General features: G+C 47.2%; 1 long non-coding RNA gene across 1 annotated transcript; it reads left to right on the top strand.

The window, feature by feature from the left end:
• Positions 1 to 11,509: 11,509 nt before the first annotated feature.
• LOC112878588 lies at positions 11,510 to 13,101 on the top strand. The gene is made up of 2 exons (XR_003225803.1): positions 11,510 to 11,806; positions 12,774 to 13,101. It is a non-coding gene; the product is annotated as an uncharacterized LOC112878588 (long non-coding RNA).
• Positions 13,102 to 15,421: the final 2,320 nt, after the last annotated feature.

The raw sequence follows: 15,421 nt of genomic DNA, 5'->3' as shown, positions 1-15,421 counted from the left end.
CTCCCTAGTGTGGTGCCCGGTGACTTGGCAATGTTGGCAATATGAGCCAACTTCCTTGATGAAGCTTGTCTTGATCTCCGGAGAAGGAGTTGTAGCCATGTTTGGCTCCGGAAATGAACCAAGACCTCTCTTACCATAGTCACGGGCATTGTTAAAGAGGATCTCCTTGTGGATGTATTCTCCCCTTGAGAGTTTCTCCACACTACTTTTGAGGCTTGCCACTTGATCCATCAATTCCTTTTCCCTAGAAGAGGCAAGCTTGGGCACAACATTAGTGGCATATGCATCAATAAGTAGGTCATCACATGAAGTAGAAGCATTGACCTTTTCATGAACAACTTTCTCAAGACTTGGGTCAATTACTTCATAAGCAAATTCAAGTTCTTGATACTTGTGAGCCAACTCCCTATGCTCTTGTTTGAGCTTTTTGTGGCTCTCTTCAACTTGCTTAGCAAGTACAAGTGACTCATTGTGCTTTTTGAGCAAGTCATTGTACTTACTAAGTAAGTCGGAGTGGGCAAGCTCTAACTTGGCATGAGTGCTCTCAAGAATTTTGACTTTGCCTTTTTCCCTCTTGATGACGGATGTATACTCATTGATGAGGTTAGTGAATTCATTAGGATCAAGCTCTTCATCACTATCATCTTCACTATCCACCTCACATACCTTGGTGTTACCTTTTGCCATGAGGCACATAGGAGGCGGTGGTAGAGGTGGTTCTTCATTGGTGAGGGCGATAGTGACAATGTCTTCTTCATCACTTGAGTCTTCGCTTGATGAGACATCGGTCACCCACTCTTGTTTCTCCACCAAGAAACTCTTCTTGGTGTGCCCTTTCTTCTTTGGGAAGAGCTTGGTCTTCTTGTCATGGGTCTTCTTTTTCCCAAATCTCTTGTTTTTGTTCTTTCTCTCCTCTTCTTCATCATCGCTTGAATCATGGCGATGCTTATTCTTGTTGTCCTTGCTTCTTTTGTCCAGCTTGGGGCAATTTGGACGGATGTGACCTTTTTCGCCATAATTGTAGCAAATCTTGTTCTTGACATCCATTGGCCGGAACATTCCCTTCTTGGAGTCAAAGTTGAAGCCCTTCTTATTGATCTTCTCATTCAAGCGTGTGAACTTTCTCATCATGAGAGCAAGTTCTCCATCATCTTCAACATCGGATGAGCTCTCATGATGATCATCTTCTTCATTGCTTGAGCTTGAGTCTTGTTTGACCATCTTGAGCTTGCGGGATTTGTTTGTCTTGGTCTTTAGAGCAATTGACTTGCTTGATGTTGGCTCTTTGGTCATACCAAGAATGCTCATTTCATGAGCGCGAATTTCCCCCACAAGTTCTCCTACTTCCATTGTGGCGAGATCCTCCTTTTGAAGCATAGCATTGATAATGTTATACTTGGGCTTCGGGAGGAGCATGAGGATCTTGCGGTTGATGGATGCACTGTCAATTTTGGATATTTCAAGTGCATTAATGTCCTTGACAATGACATTCAAGCGAGAATACATATCATTGCAATTTTCATGAGCTAGCATTTTGAAGGAATCATACTTAGCTCTAAACCAGTGATATTTTTGCTCACGAACTTTGGTGGAACCTTCATGTATCTCAATGAGCTCCTTCCAAATATCACTTGCTAGGTCCATGCCATTTACTCTAGCAAAGACCTCCTCACTAATAGCTTCGAAAATTGCATTTCTAGCTCTAGCATTCCATTTTAATTGGTCGGGGGTGGGATCTCCGGTGAACCCGACTTTAGTTGCCAACCATACTTCGGGGGCAATCGCATCAAGGTATGCGGCCATGCGAACTTTCCAATAGGCAAAGTTCTTGCCCTCGAAGTGAGGCGGCGAACCACCCATCTTGGCCATAGCTCTAGGCGGTGAAGCCTAATGATCCAAATGAGCAACGAGGCTCTGATACCAATTGAAAGGATCGATGGACCAAGAGGGGGGGGGTGAATTGGGCCTTTTTCAATTTCTAAAACAAGATAAAGCAACCTTAACCTATGCAAAACTAGAAAGGCACCAATTCACCAACCGGATAACTAAACAACCTACACAAGCTAGATAAGATAAAAAGAGATAAAGCCTAGCAAGGTAGAGCTAACTAATGATCCCTAAATCAAGCACATGAATGAATTGCATGAAAGATAATGCTTGAATAAGTAAAGTGGACAAGGGACAACCGGATTTTTTCCCGTGGTGTCGATGTGTTGGCACACACCCCTAATCCACGTTGTGACACTCACAAAGAGTATTGTCACCTCCCAAGTCACCAAGACGAGGGCGCTCACTAAGAGTCTCCGTTCACCATCCCGGTGTGGTGGAGATCAAGCCACGGACAAATCTCTTCTCCGGGCTTCCACAATCCTTGGCAAGCTCCGCGAGAATCACCTCGATCACCAAGATCGCCTAGGTGATGCCAATCACCAAGAGTAACAAGCTAAGGCCTTCACTTGAGCAAGAACCAATCACCAAGAATGGATGCACACAAGCTTCTCTCTACTCAAGTCCTTAATCTTGCTTCTTGAATGATTGAATGAACAAGTGTATGAAATGATGAAGCTCAAGGTGGCTCTTGACTATAGTATGAGAGTTTGGGTGTTGCCTGGTGTCAAGAGTAGTAGAATGACCCATTGGAGAGGTATATATGGGCAGCTCACACGAATAGAGCCGTTGGAGAAAAAGCTGCCAGAAAAACTGCGTAGCGCCGGTTAATCCGACGTCCCTCCAATAGTCATCGTCGGTTTAACCGGTGAATGTAAACTCCCCTTTTGAAAACTAGCCGTTACTGTTTGGGAAGATTAACCGACGTGACATCGGTTTAACCGGTGAGTGTAGTCATCCATTGATCAACTCAAATACCAAGTCACTGGACAACTGCACCGACGTCCAATTTCAAATAGCGTCGGTTTAACCGGTGAGTGTACTTGTCCACTGATCAACTGAAAACCGAGTCTCTGGACAACTGCACCGACGTCCAATTTCAAATAACGTCGGTTTAACCGGTGTATTGACTTGTTCAGACCTGCTGACCTCGTTTAACCGACGTATAGAAAACTTGAGGCGTCGGTTAAACCGGTGTTAAGGATTTTTCTGATTTTGCCTTTTCTGACTTGCGTCTTGAATGAAATCCAAATATTCTTGAGATATAAGTTGAGAACCACTTATTTGAGCTTCTAGAAACCTGAGTGACCATTGTGTGCATCCATTTTCAAATGACCATGTCCATGCTCAAGTTACTAAGCCTAAACCCCTCTTAATAGTGCGATCACTACAAAACTATAAAACCTATGCTAACCTAAGTGTCCTTCTCAACCTTATGACACTTAGGACTAGAAAGATCCTTAGTCTTGACATATTATTGAGTTGAATGCCGAGATCGCCTTTTTGAATAATGAAAATTAGGGGCCTCTTTTGACATATAACTAAATGAGCGATAATGATCTAAAAATCTGCACAAACTCATTAGTCACAATGATGGTTGTCATTAATCACCGAAACATACCTTAAGGGCCTAGATGCTTACAGAATGATCACCGCCATGTCGTGCATGAAGAGCGTTCCCGTGCATTTAGGCGGGTGTGTCGCAGCGCGAGCGTGTGTGGCGGGGTGATCGTGTGTCTTAGACCGTGTAAGCGCCAAGAATAAATAGCAAAGAGGATAACCGAAAAGGCTGCAACGTTTGGCAGCTCCATTCTCTCGTGTTCTGTTAAGATCCACAAAGTTCGCGCGTGAGAGAGCGAGTGCGACGTCGTGCATTCCTGAACGCGTCGTGTTCGTTGCCGATTGCCACCGAGCTGCATCACCGGCAGCCGGCGGCAACAATTGGCATCAGAGCGGTTAGTGTATGTTCTACAGCGGTTCCGTCAGTCCACCGAGGGAGCCAGCTAATTAGAAGTGCATCATCCCCAAGAGAAGGCAGCCGGAGAAGAAGATGGGCGACGACGACGTATCGTCAAGTGCCGGGAAGACCGCCGTCCCGGTTGGGTTGCTCATGTGGCCGATGCTCGATCGGTCTAATTACTCCGAGTGGGCTATGTTGATGCAGTGCAATTTCGAGGCGATGGAGGTTTGGGACGTCGTCGAGCAGGGTGGCAAGGGAGTGAAGCGTGCCCACGATCGTCTGGCTATGAGCGCACTCCTGCGTTCGGTGCCGAAGGAGATGTGGACGACGTTGGGGGCGAAGAGGACGGTGAAGGAGGCGTGGGATGTAGTCAAGAGCATGCGGCAGGGTGCAGATCGTGTCAAAGAATCACATGCACAGAAGCTGCTGCAAGAATTCGAGAACATCCAGTTCAAGAATGGCGAGCTCATTGACGAGTTCGGCTGCGAATCAACTCGCTGGCTGAGAAGCTGCGTGGTCTCGGTGAGGTCGTGGGCGAAACACGCGTCGTTAAGAAAATCCTCCGTGTTCTCCCGAAGTAGTACAACCAAATCGCCGTGTCGATCGAGATGTTGCTGAACATCAACACTCTGACGGTGGAAGAATTGGTGGGGCGTCTGCGTGCCGCTGAAGATCGTCTCGACGTCGACACTGTCGCCGAGAAGACAAAGAAGCTGTACCTGTCCGAGGATCAGTGGCTCGCCAAGTACCGCCACCGCCTTGCTCCGGAGGGATCCTCATCCGGGAGTGGAGGAGATCGACAAGGTGGGTCCTCCCCGGCCAAGCCGAAGAACACGTCACCAGGTAACAAGAAGGAGCCCGTCGTCAAACTGACATCGGAGGGCACACCGCGACGCAAGGGAAGGTGCCGTAACCGTGGAGTCTACGGGCACTGGAAGCAGGATTGCAAGCGTCCCAGGAAGGAGCGGCGTGAGGAGGCACATCATGTGCGGGCTGACGAGGAACAGCCGGCGCTCATGCTCACCACGGTTGACACGGTGCGCACTGTCGCACCACGGCGAGGGGCTGAACCAGTTGGGGTGCACGTTCCACATCATGTGGTGCATCTCAACGAGGAGGAGGTGTTTCCAGCACATCGCGATGATGACACGTGGGTGCTCGACACGGGTGCGAGCAATCACATGACGGGGTGCTGTGCGGTGCTCATGTCACTGGACATATCTGTGGCAGGTACAGTCCGTTTTGGTGATGGATCATTGGTCGAGATCAAAGGCATGGGATCAGTGCTGCTCCAGACCAGGAACAAGGGTCACAAGGTACTCACATCTGTCTATTTCATACCCAAGTTGAAAAGTAATATAGTTAGCCTTGGTCAATTAGAGGAGGGAGGCTGTAAAATTGTGATAGAGAATGGTTTCTGCAATCTGTATGATGTTGATCGGTGTCTACTAGCTAGAGCACCTAGGGCCAAGAACCGTCTCTATTTGTTGAAGATGCAATTTGCCACTCCTGTTTGCCTGGTGGCAATGAAGGAAGACAAGGCATGGCTATGGCATGGGAGATATGGCCATCTGAATTTCAGAGCATTGCGTGACCTTGGGTCCAAGAATATGGTGGAAGACATGCCAGTAATTGACCAAGTTGAGGAATTTTGTGATGGTTGTGCATTGGGAAAACAGCATCGTCATGCATTTCCAAAGGTAGCAAACTATCGAGGTGAGAGGCCACTCGACTTGGTGCATACTGATCTGTGTGGTCAGATCCGACCAAGCACACCTGGAGGCAAGAATTATTTTCTGCTTGTGATGGATGATTTCAGTCGGTACATGTGGCTGGAGCTCCTGGTGACAAAAGCTGAGGCATTCAAGTGTTTCAAGCGAGTGAAGACACTGGCAGAAGTAGAGAGTGGGTGCAGACTTCGGGCGTTTCGTTCTGACAGAGAATTCAATTTAGTTTACTAAGTTCTGCAATGAGCAAGGCCTGAAGCACTTTACCACCGCTCCCTACTCACCACAGCAAAATGGTGTTGTGGAACGGCGTAACCAAACCATAGTTGAGATGGCCAGATGTATGCTCAAGAGCAAGAAAATGCCGAGTGAGTTCTGGGGAGAAGCAGTTCACGCAGCAGTGTATCTGTTGAATAGAGCTCCTACCAGAAGTCTCCAAGGGAAGACACCTTATGAAGCTTGGCACAAGAAGAAACCAAGTGTAGGTCACTTGAGAACATTTGGTTGCGTGGCCCATGTCAAGAAAACAGGACCAGGAGTGACAAAGCTGTCTAACAGATCCACACCAATGGTATTTGTTGGTTATGAAATAGGCACAAAGGGTTATCGGGTTTATGATCCGGTGACTAAGAAACTGCAAGTGTCACGCGATGTGGTGTTTGAAGAACATCGTGGATGGAGCTGGGGTGAGAAAAACCAAGACAGAAGCACTGAAACAGGAGGTGAAGTGGAATTCTACTCTATTGCCGGACGAACAATAGTGGCTGACAGTGTGCAAGCTGATTCAGTGGATACAGCCGGGCAGTCAGCAGAAGCACCGGGGTTTTCAGTGATGGATCCAGGGTTTCCCACTCAGAACAGTGGCTCAAGCAGTCCATTGGTGAACACGCAATCACCAGAGCCGTCGACACCACCTGTAACTCTGAATGCACCGAATGTGCAGTTTGCATCACCTCCAACTGAAGGAGCAGTGGACTCGGAGGGAAATGCCTTGAGATATCGCACATTGCAAGATCTCAATGATTCAACAGAAGAAGTTCATGGGTTTGAATACAGTGGAGTGTGTTTTGTAGCTGCAGAAGAGCCAGGGAGTGTTGATGAGGCTCTGACAGAGGAGTGTTGGAGAAAAGCCATGACTGCAGAAATGGAGTCGATACAATCCAACCGAACTTGGGAACTAGCAACTTTGCCAGCAGGTCACCGTGCTATTGGTCTTAAATGGGTTTTCAAGGTGAAGAAGGACCCTGAAGGCAACATTGTCAAGCACAAAGCGAGGCTGGTGGCCAAGGGATATGCCCACGTGAGGGGGTGGACTTTGAGGAAGTCTTTGCTCCAGTGGCTAGAATAGAGACAGTAAGGTTGATCATAGCACTGGCAGCTAAGAGTGGATGGAAAGTGCATCACATGGATGTTAAATCAGCTTTTTTAAATGGAGATTTGATCGAAGAAGTATATGTACAGCAACCTCCAGGCTTTGTAGTTGAGAATGGAAGTGGCAAGGTCCTAAAACTGAGAAAGGCCTTGTATGGGTTGCGTCAGGCACCTAGGGCATGGAATGCACGGCTTGATAAAGAATTACTGAGGCTTGGCTTTGAAAAGAATCCTCATGAGCATGCTGTATACAGAAGAGGTGATAGCAGTGGCAACTTTCTGATTGTGGGAGTTTATGTGCATGATCTTGTGATAACAGGGCCAAGGCAAGAGAGCATTGATGCATTCAAAAGGCAAATGATGGAGAGTTTCAGTATGAGTGACCTTGGGTTACTTACATATTATCTGGGCATTCAGGTGGTTCAGAAGGAAGGGTTCACAACTTTGTGCCAAAGTGCTTATGCACTCAAAATTCTCGAGCAAGCTGGAATGAAAGGGTGCAACCCCTGTCAGGTTCCCATGGAGAATAAGCTGAAGTTGAGCAAAGAAGACAAGTCACCACCTGCTGATGCTACAAAGTACAGGAGCATGATTGGGAGCTTGAGGTACCTAGTAAATACAAGGCCAGATCTTGCATATTCTGTGGGTATTGTGAGCAGGTACATGGAAATGCCAAGAGCAACTCATTGGACAGCAGTAAAGCAGATCTTAAGGTACGTTGCAGGGACACTGAATTATGGCTGCAAGTACACAAGGTCGGGCAATTCAGAACCATTACTGATTGGCTTCAGTGATAGTGATCTAGCTGGTGATGTTGATGATAGGAAGAGCACCAGTGGGTCAGCTTTCTTTGTTGGCGTGAATTTAGTGACCTGGACTTCACAGAAACAAAGGGTCGTGGCACTCTCCTCTTGTGAGGCCGAGTACATTGCAAGTGCAGGGGCTGCCTGTCAGGGAGTATGGCTCAGCCGGTTGCTTGGAGAACTGCTAAGGATCAAAGCTCCAAAGGTGAATCTCCTAGTTGATAACAAGTCTGCTATAGCCTTGAGTAAGAATCCGGTTCACCATGAACGAAGCAAACATATAGACACAAGGTATCACTTTGTTAGAGACTGTGTTGAAGAAGGGAGCATCGACATTGATCATGTGAGCACGCATAACCAACTTGCTAATATCCTGACGAAGGCGCTCGGGAAGGTCAGGTTCATTGAGCTGAGGCAGCAGCTGGGAGTGGTGGCGGTGCAGCGGGATTAAGGGGGTGAAATGTTGAACTAATCCCGTGCACTATCATGCATTGCATTGTTTAGTTACCTGTTTTAGTGATGCATATTTGTGTTCCACAAATTAGATAGCTGCATGTTTGGTGTTCCGCCAGAACCGTGCTACGTTCACGGTGCGGCGAGAGTGATCACCGCCACGTCGTGCATGAAGAGCGTTCCCATGCGTTTAGGCGGGCGTGTCGCAGCGCGAGCACGCGTGGCGGGGTGATCGTGGGTCTTAGACCGTGTAAGCACCAAGAATAAATAGCAAAGAGGATAACCGAAAAGGCTGCAACGTTTGGCAGCGCCATTCTCTCGTGTTCTGTTAAGATCCACAAAGTTCGCGCGTGAGAGAGCGAGTGCGACGTCGTGCATTCCTGAACGCGTCGTGTTCGTTGCCGATCGCCACCGAGCTGCATCACCGGCAGCTGGCGGCAACAACCAAGATCTCTACCAGCTTCTGCTCCATATATTTTATGAAATCAACGCTGCCAGTTTGTAGTTGGTTCTTGATGAAGCTTAAGCAGAAACTTAGCAAGGAGGCCTTTATTGTGCTGTGATAAATTCTTGACCCCTAAACCTCCTTGTGGCTTGTCAAGGCAAACAGTTGCCCAGGCAACTTTGCACTGTCCACCATTGCAAGATGAGTCACCCGTCCACAGGAATGCTCTTCTCTTCTTGTCGATAGCATCAACAATTCCAGCCCGGCAGCAGTAGGGAGCACATAGGGTAGACTGCACGGGCACTTAGCACAGAGTTCACCAGCATTGTCCAGCCACTTGGAGTTAATATTGTGCCAGACCATCTGGGTATGTATCCCTCCATGGCATGCAAGAGAGGCTGTAAATCTTTGCCTTTTATTTTGTTCACAGTTAGTGGCAGACCCAGATAGGTTTGAGAAAAGGTGGAGACAGGGCACCCAAACACAGCAGCTAAGGCTTAACTGAGTTTAGAATCAGTTGCAATGGGCACAAATGTACTCTTCTCATAATTGATCATGAGCCTAGTGTATGAGGAGAATTGATCCAAGATATCTTTTAGTAAAGAGAGTTGCTCGGCATCAGGTTTGACAATGAGTAGTATAAATCAGCATATTGGAGTACTGGACATGGCAGATCATCAACGATTGGGTGCTTGAGGTATCCTCGAGAGGAGGCATCCAGAATCATAGGTTGAAGGAGATCAGCAACAATGATGAAGAGATAAGGTGACACGGGGTCCCTTTGACGCAGATCAGTCTTGCATTGGATCTTAGAAAAATTAAATTTGAAAAAGGGGTGCCGATTTGGAAAATTTCGAAAAATGGGTACCTCCCGCCCGATTTTAGAATTTTCTTAAAAAAGGGGCTAAAAATTAAATTTGAAAAAGAGGTGCCAAATCTTTTTCCAGGCCCCTCCCGAGGCATCCCGCCCGCCCAACGGGCGGGAGGTGCCCACTTTCTTATATTTTATTCGAATTTATATTTACAAACTATTTAAAATTCATACTTTTTTCAAATACAAGATTTATTCGCCATACTCTTTTGTATACATATAAAATTTTAGTTCAATTTTACGAAGAAGATTATGGTATCTAAAACTCGTATGAAGATGGTTAAGCGATAACGTTTTGCAACGTAGAATCCAAATATTACGATAGTACGATACATCAAGCCATTAAAAATAAGATAGTATGATACAAAAAATAGTTTAAATATACAGTCCACCGAATCAGGAGTATCTGCTCCGCTTGTCCCGGTCCTCGCACTCTCTTACTCCTCCCCCCTAGTCCTAGGCCGTCGGCGTATGTGCCCCTCCGAGTACGTGAGTGCATCTGGAGCACGGTGAGGACGAGGCGGAGGAGGCGCCAGCGTGAACGGGTCATCCTGGGACTGTGGAGGTGGAGCATCGTACGCCTGGGAGGGGCCAATGATGTCTGGCCCGGTGCCGCCGCCCTCCAACTTCGACAAACTGACGGAGCCGCCGTCCCAGTCCGGCACACTGAACAGACCACCGTGTGCAGGAGCTCCCATCAACCACGCATGCTGAGTAAAGTCCTGAGAATACGAAGCTGCTGGTGTCGAACCCGACGGGAGAGACGTTCCTGGAGCATAGGCGCCAAACGTCCGAGGCTCCATTCTTGCAGGAGGAGGCCCCATTGCCGTCGAGTGCATAACTATAAAAACAAACGAAATTAGTCGTGTAAATCAAAGTTGATCGAAATGGCAATTATAAAGGACTTACAGCTCGAACTGGCGGCAGTACCGTTGGACGCTGCGTGCGGTGCTGCAGAGGTCGATGGGCCAGCTGTGTACACATGGGCGGACGCATGAGATGAACTGAAGCCCCCATGTCGTCTCTGCTGCAACATGTCAGTGCACGTAACGCTCGTGTCAAGTTGTCATGAATCCAACGAAAGCTCTCTTTGTATTGTGCTTCCGGTACACGTACGCCACGGTCAAACAACGTAATCTGAGATGCAACTTCGACCTCCGCGCAGTGGATCAGATCGATCTGCATGAGTAATGGGAAGCAGAGTAATATTGTTATCGATTTTTTTAAAAAGATTTAATAATTAAAGTTGCGAAAGACGTACCGCGCCACGCTGCGCCTGATCACGGTACAAGGGATACATGTCCGAGATGGTCGGCGCGTGTTGATGCTCCGCGTCATCAATACGTGAAAGAGTAATTATACGACTAGAACGAGAATACTAGAAACTATTCAAAATATAACTATCCTAAGAAATATTTCATAAATTATAGTTTTTTTAAGTAATTATACGAGTAGAACGAGAATATACCTCCAAACCGTTGTGTGAACAGGGCTTCGTCGCTTCCTCTCCTCTCTTCCTCTCATCCCTTTCTTTTTTTTCCTGATTTTTGCTGAATAAAATGGGAATTTAGGGGGCAGGTGGAGCTTATAGGGAACCTCCTGCCCACCCAACGGGCGGGATGCCCCTCCGCACTGTAGGGACCCGCACCTCCCGCCCATTGGGCGGGCGGGATGCCCCCGCGGCCGCGTGTCAGGGGTCTCTTCGCGAATAAGAAAATTCTTATTCGCGAAGAGGCTCTCGGGAGGGGTGTAGAAAAAGATTTGGCACCTCTCGCCTGTTGGATGGGCGGGAGGTGTCCGGCCCTACGCCTCCCGCCCGTTGGTCGTGCGGGAAGTACCCATTTTTCGAAATTTTCCAAATCAGCGCATTTTTAGAATTTAATTTTTTAACTTTTTTCAAAAAATTCCGCAAAATTAGAGTTCGTGGAAGATGCGGCCCAGCTGCTATTTCTTTGCGGGCTTGCATTAAACTGCCGGCCAAGCCCGCGAACAAGAGGGTGCGTCCGCAAGAACGCGCGACCTCCTCGTCTCACGTCTCTCCCACTCCCGAAACCTGCGCCACCGGCGCCGCTGCCGCCGAAATCCGCAGTGGTGCACATCCCGCCGATCCTCTTGACGCTCTCCCTCTCCTCCTTGGCCAGGTGCATCTCGAAGGCTTTGTTGGCGCGGTGGAGGGCCTTGCCGTCGGCATCCGGGGACCTGTCCCAGGGGACATGTAGCCCTCCCGCTCCTCGCCTCCACCCTTGTCGGGGCCGGTGGCACCGAGGACAGCAGCAAGGCAAGCGTCAGGTACGCCAGCCCCTCCTTCCCCTCAGCCCCGAGCTGCCCCTCATGCTCTATGAACTTGCGGAGAGCGGAGATCTGTGTTAGGTCTAGGATCTAGCCGGATCTGTGTCAAATCCGCCTAGGTGTCAAGCTGCATCTGCTTCAGGGCTCTAGGTGCTTAATTGCGATCTTTGTGCTGACCGTCTGCTTGGCGGTGACCTACACTGACATGAGATGCGAGAGGAGGGACACCAGCTTTCTTCCTGTACATGGTGTGTTTTCTTATGAATACACCTGCTCATTTGATTCTACTTATATCGGTTTAGTGAAATTTAGAAATCAGTTATGCAGATGACAATGTTACTAAATAATAGATACCTTGTTTACCAATTGTTGATAAGAATGTTTAGCTTCTAGTTTTGTTATATGGTTCAGATGTCGGCAGCAGTACAAACTCAAGTATGCAGAGCTCAAGTTTTGTTTCACTCTTTGTTTATGACAATTGTTTTTGGTCTTGCTAGGCTTAACATGCCTTTATTCTTGCTTGATTAAATCTCTAGGTGTATTGTACCGTGCCAATGCTATGCAGAGTTCAAGTTTTTTCCACATGTAGCAGCAACCAGAGGTGTTTGTTGCCTTTGTTCATGTATTTTGTTTGATATGTCAAGCATTTCAGCCAAAAGTAGTTTCCCTAGCCTTGTAATTTTGACTAAAATTTACTTCCAAACCTGAGAAAGAAATCCAGTACAACTAATTTCTACAATCAACTGTCTTGTTGTGAACTGTCATTTACTTTTTCAGTACTGTTTGCGAAATCTGGTTTCTTGTACATCATTTTAGTTTTGCAGTTAAATCTAGCACCTTCACCTAAGTTCAGGACTCCACTGTTGATAAAAATTGATGAAATGGCATGAGCCCATGCAGCTACAAAATTCCTTTCACATTGCAGACATGCATTTCTGATGAAAACTTATGTTTTTGAACTTTCTAGATTTGAAGAAACAAGATGCTTGGAGGGATACAATATTTTGTAGTTTTTCTTGTGAGCTTACTATGATTAGTTTAATCATCTATCCTTATTTGTTTTCTGATGATGATGCTATCTATCCTAGTTTGATTATCCATGGTGATTACTGGGGGGGGGGGGTATCAAAAGGCCCTGTGAGGTATCAAGTTTACAACTGGAAGAAGCTAGCGGTTCCTTGGAAGAAGCTACCAGTTCTTGTTTATTCGTGATGATGTAATACAATTCTAATTTGAATATTTGATTGATGATAGAAGATACGGTTGTTCTGAGTATTAATGCCCTTTTTAACTTTTGTTTTGTTTCAGTATTTTATTTTTTTATCAGCTATACTCGATGCTTATTTGTTTAATCAAATGGAGTCGCACTGTGCAAGCAAGCGAGATGCCTGTCCGGGCAAGCAAGCTAGCTGCCTTCGATGCGGGACATGCGGGATTAAATTTTCTGCCACAAAGCCCACGAACGGTTTGTCGCCCGCGTGTTAAACTTTGTGGACATCCTCAAACCCGCAAAATATATTAGCGGCGAGCTATGTGGGTTTGCGGCTGGCCGCAACCCACCCTGCCTGCAACCTGAATTGGATCCACTTACTAGGGATACCATTTAGAACAACAACAGTTTGGCTAGAGGTGTTGAGCGAAGAGATCCAGTGCCTCCATTGTGGGGAAAAGCCTTTGGCCTGCAAGATATCGTCAAGAGCTTGCCAATTTACTGAATCAAAAGCAGACAGGTCGGCACAATATCAGCAGCATAAATGAAATTCTCAGCTATACTTCTCCCCTTCAAGAAGCCTGTTTGATCACTGTGCACCAAGTCAGGAACAAAAGGTTGCAGCCTGGAGGTCATTCCTTTTGTACAGATCTTGGTTAAGCAGTTCTCTAGAGAAATGGGCCTATAGTATTTGGGGTGGAGGGCAGGATCTTTTTTGGCAGGAGAGCAAGGTAAGCTTTGTTGAATCTGTGCATTTCAGCTCTTCCTTGATGGAAGTCATTCAGCTGTTGTACGAGCTGTGGTGCAAGTAATTAAGGTCCAGCACTGCTTGTAGAAGTGTGGAGAGAAACCATCAGGCCCAGGCGCACAGTCTGACCTCATAGACAGCAGAACAGTCTTGATCTCCTCTAGACTGAATGGCTCCACTAGGACAGCAGCCTGGGAGGGAACAAGTGAGGAGTTCTGCATGAGTTGATGTAGGTTTGCAGGGGCTGATGAACAGACAGGAGTTGTCCCAAGGAGTTTTTTGTAGAAGTCATGGAGGATAGCAGCTTTTCCATTGTGGGAGGACACCAGCAGGCCATCTTCGGCAGTGAGCACACTGATCTGACTCCTCCATTTAACAGTAGCCGATAAGTGAAAATACTGAGTGTTAGCATCACCAAGCTTGCATTCCTTTACCTTTCCCCGTTGCCTCCAGTATATGGCAATCTGGGTAGCTTGCTCCTGAGCTGTAACGCTTATAGCCAAACGTAGGTTGAATTCTCCATGGTTGAGAGGCCTCCGTTCCTCTAAAAGATCCAGCATGTTGATGACCAGGTTACAGTTCAGTAGGATATATCCTTTGGGTTCCTCAGAGTTTGATTCCAAAGCTTGAGATCAGCCCTTGTTCTCTTGAGACAGCAGCACAACTGAGCAGACCCAGCCAGGAGTTTGTCAATAGCACTGGACTAGGCTGAGGTGACACAATCTTTGAAGCCAGCATTTCGAGACCATCCATTATTGAATCTGAAGATTGTTGGCCATGGTATGGTGGTAGAGGCGGCCAGAGTGAGTCGGCAGTGGTCAGAGACTGCAGCAGACTTGGAAGACACTGTCGTGTTGGGAAAGAGCAAGTTCCACTCCATGTTAACCAAGAAACAATCCAACTTTACCAGGATTGGTTGGGGTTGATGGTTTGACCATGTGAACCGGCGCTCTTGCAGAGGTATTTCCAACAATTCCATTTCCTCAATTGCATCATTAAACCAGGAGGCTTCCAAAGAATTGAAGTTGTTATTTGATCTTTCCTGCAGCAGCCTGATCAAGTTAAAATCTCCCATGACAACCCACGGGCCAGCGGTGGCCAGGCCAACCAGCTTGAGCTCTTCAAAAAATGCAGGTTTGTCACCATGGGCAAAGGGCCATAGCAATTGTGACGGTGAAGATGGTGTCCGAAGCTGCAAGCTTGAAGGTGGATGTGATGGAGGAGGAAATCAGGGAGAGGAAGGAGGAGTCCTGACGTGAACTAGGGTTTCCGATCTTCCGAAAGGCTCTGTTAACTCTCGATTTGGTGGAGTAGCGACACAATTCGATCCGGCTTTTGAAAAACACGTTCCGAACCCAGAATCGCAGCACCACGTCTCCTCAGGTTATCGACCGATGTTGCATAGCCGACCTCGCCAAGAAGGCTAATCCTTGCCTGCGAATCAAAGAACACAAGCAAGAACAAGAATAAAGAAAAATGCAACCAAAATTGCAGATGTACAATTAACTCACGAAGTTGGGGTCTCACAAACCGACGAATGGCGAAACTGTTCTTGACAAAATAATCTAAGCAAAACCCCAAACCCTAACTTAGGCGACTCTACTGAATATAAAGTATTTAGGGGCGTGCAAGATCCCTGGACGCACCCCTAATGGGC

This window comes from Panicum hallii, unplaced genomic scaffold (genome assembly GCF_002211085.1).
Source record: "Panicum hallii strain FIL2 unplaced genomic scaffold, PHallii_v3.1 scaffold_35, whole genome shotgun sequence".
Lineage (NCBI taxonomy): Eukaryota > Viridiplantae > Streptophyta > Magnoliopsida > Poales > Poaceae > Panicum > Panicum hallii.
The sequence above is the reverse complement of the archived record's forward strand: the minus strand, read 5'-3'. Positions and strand labels throughout refer to the sequence as shown.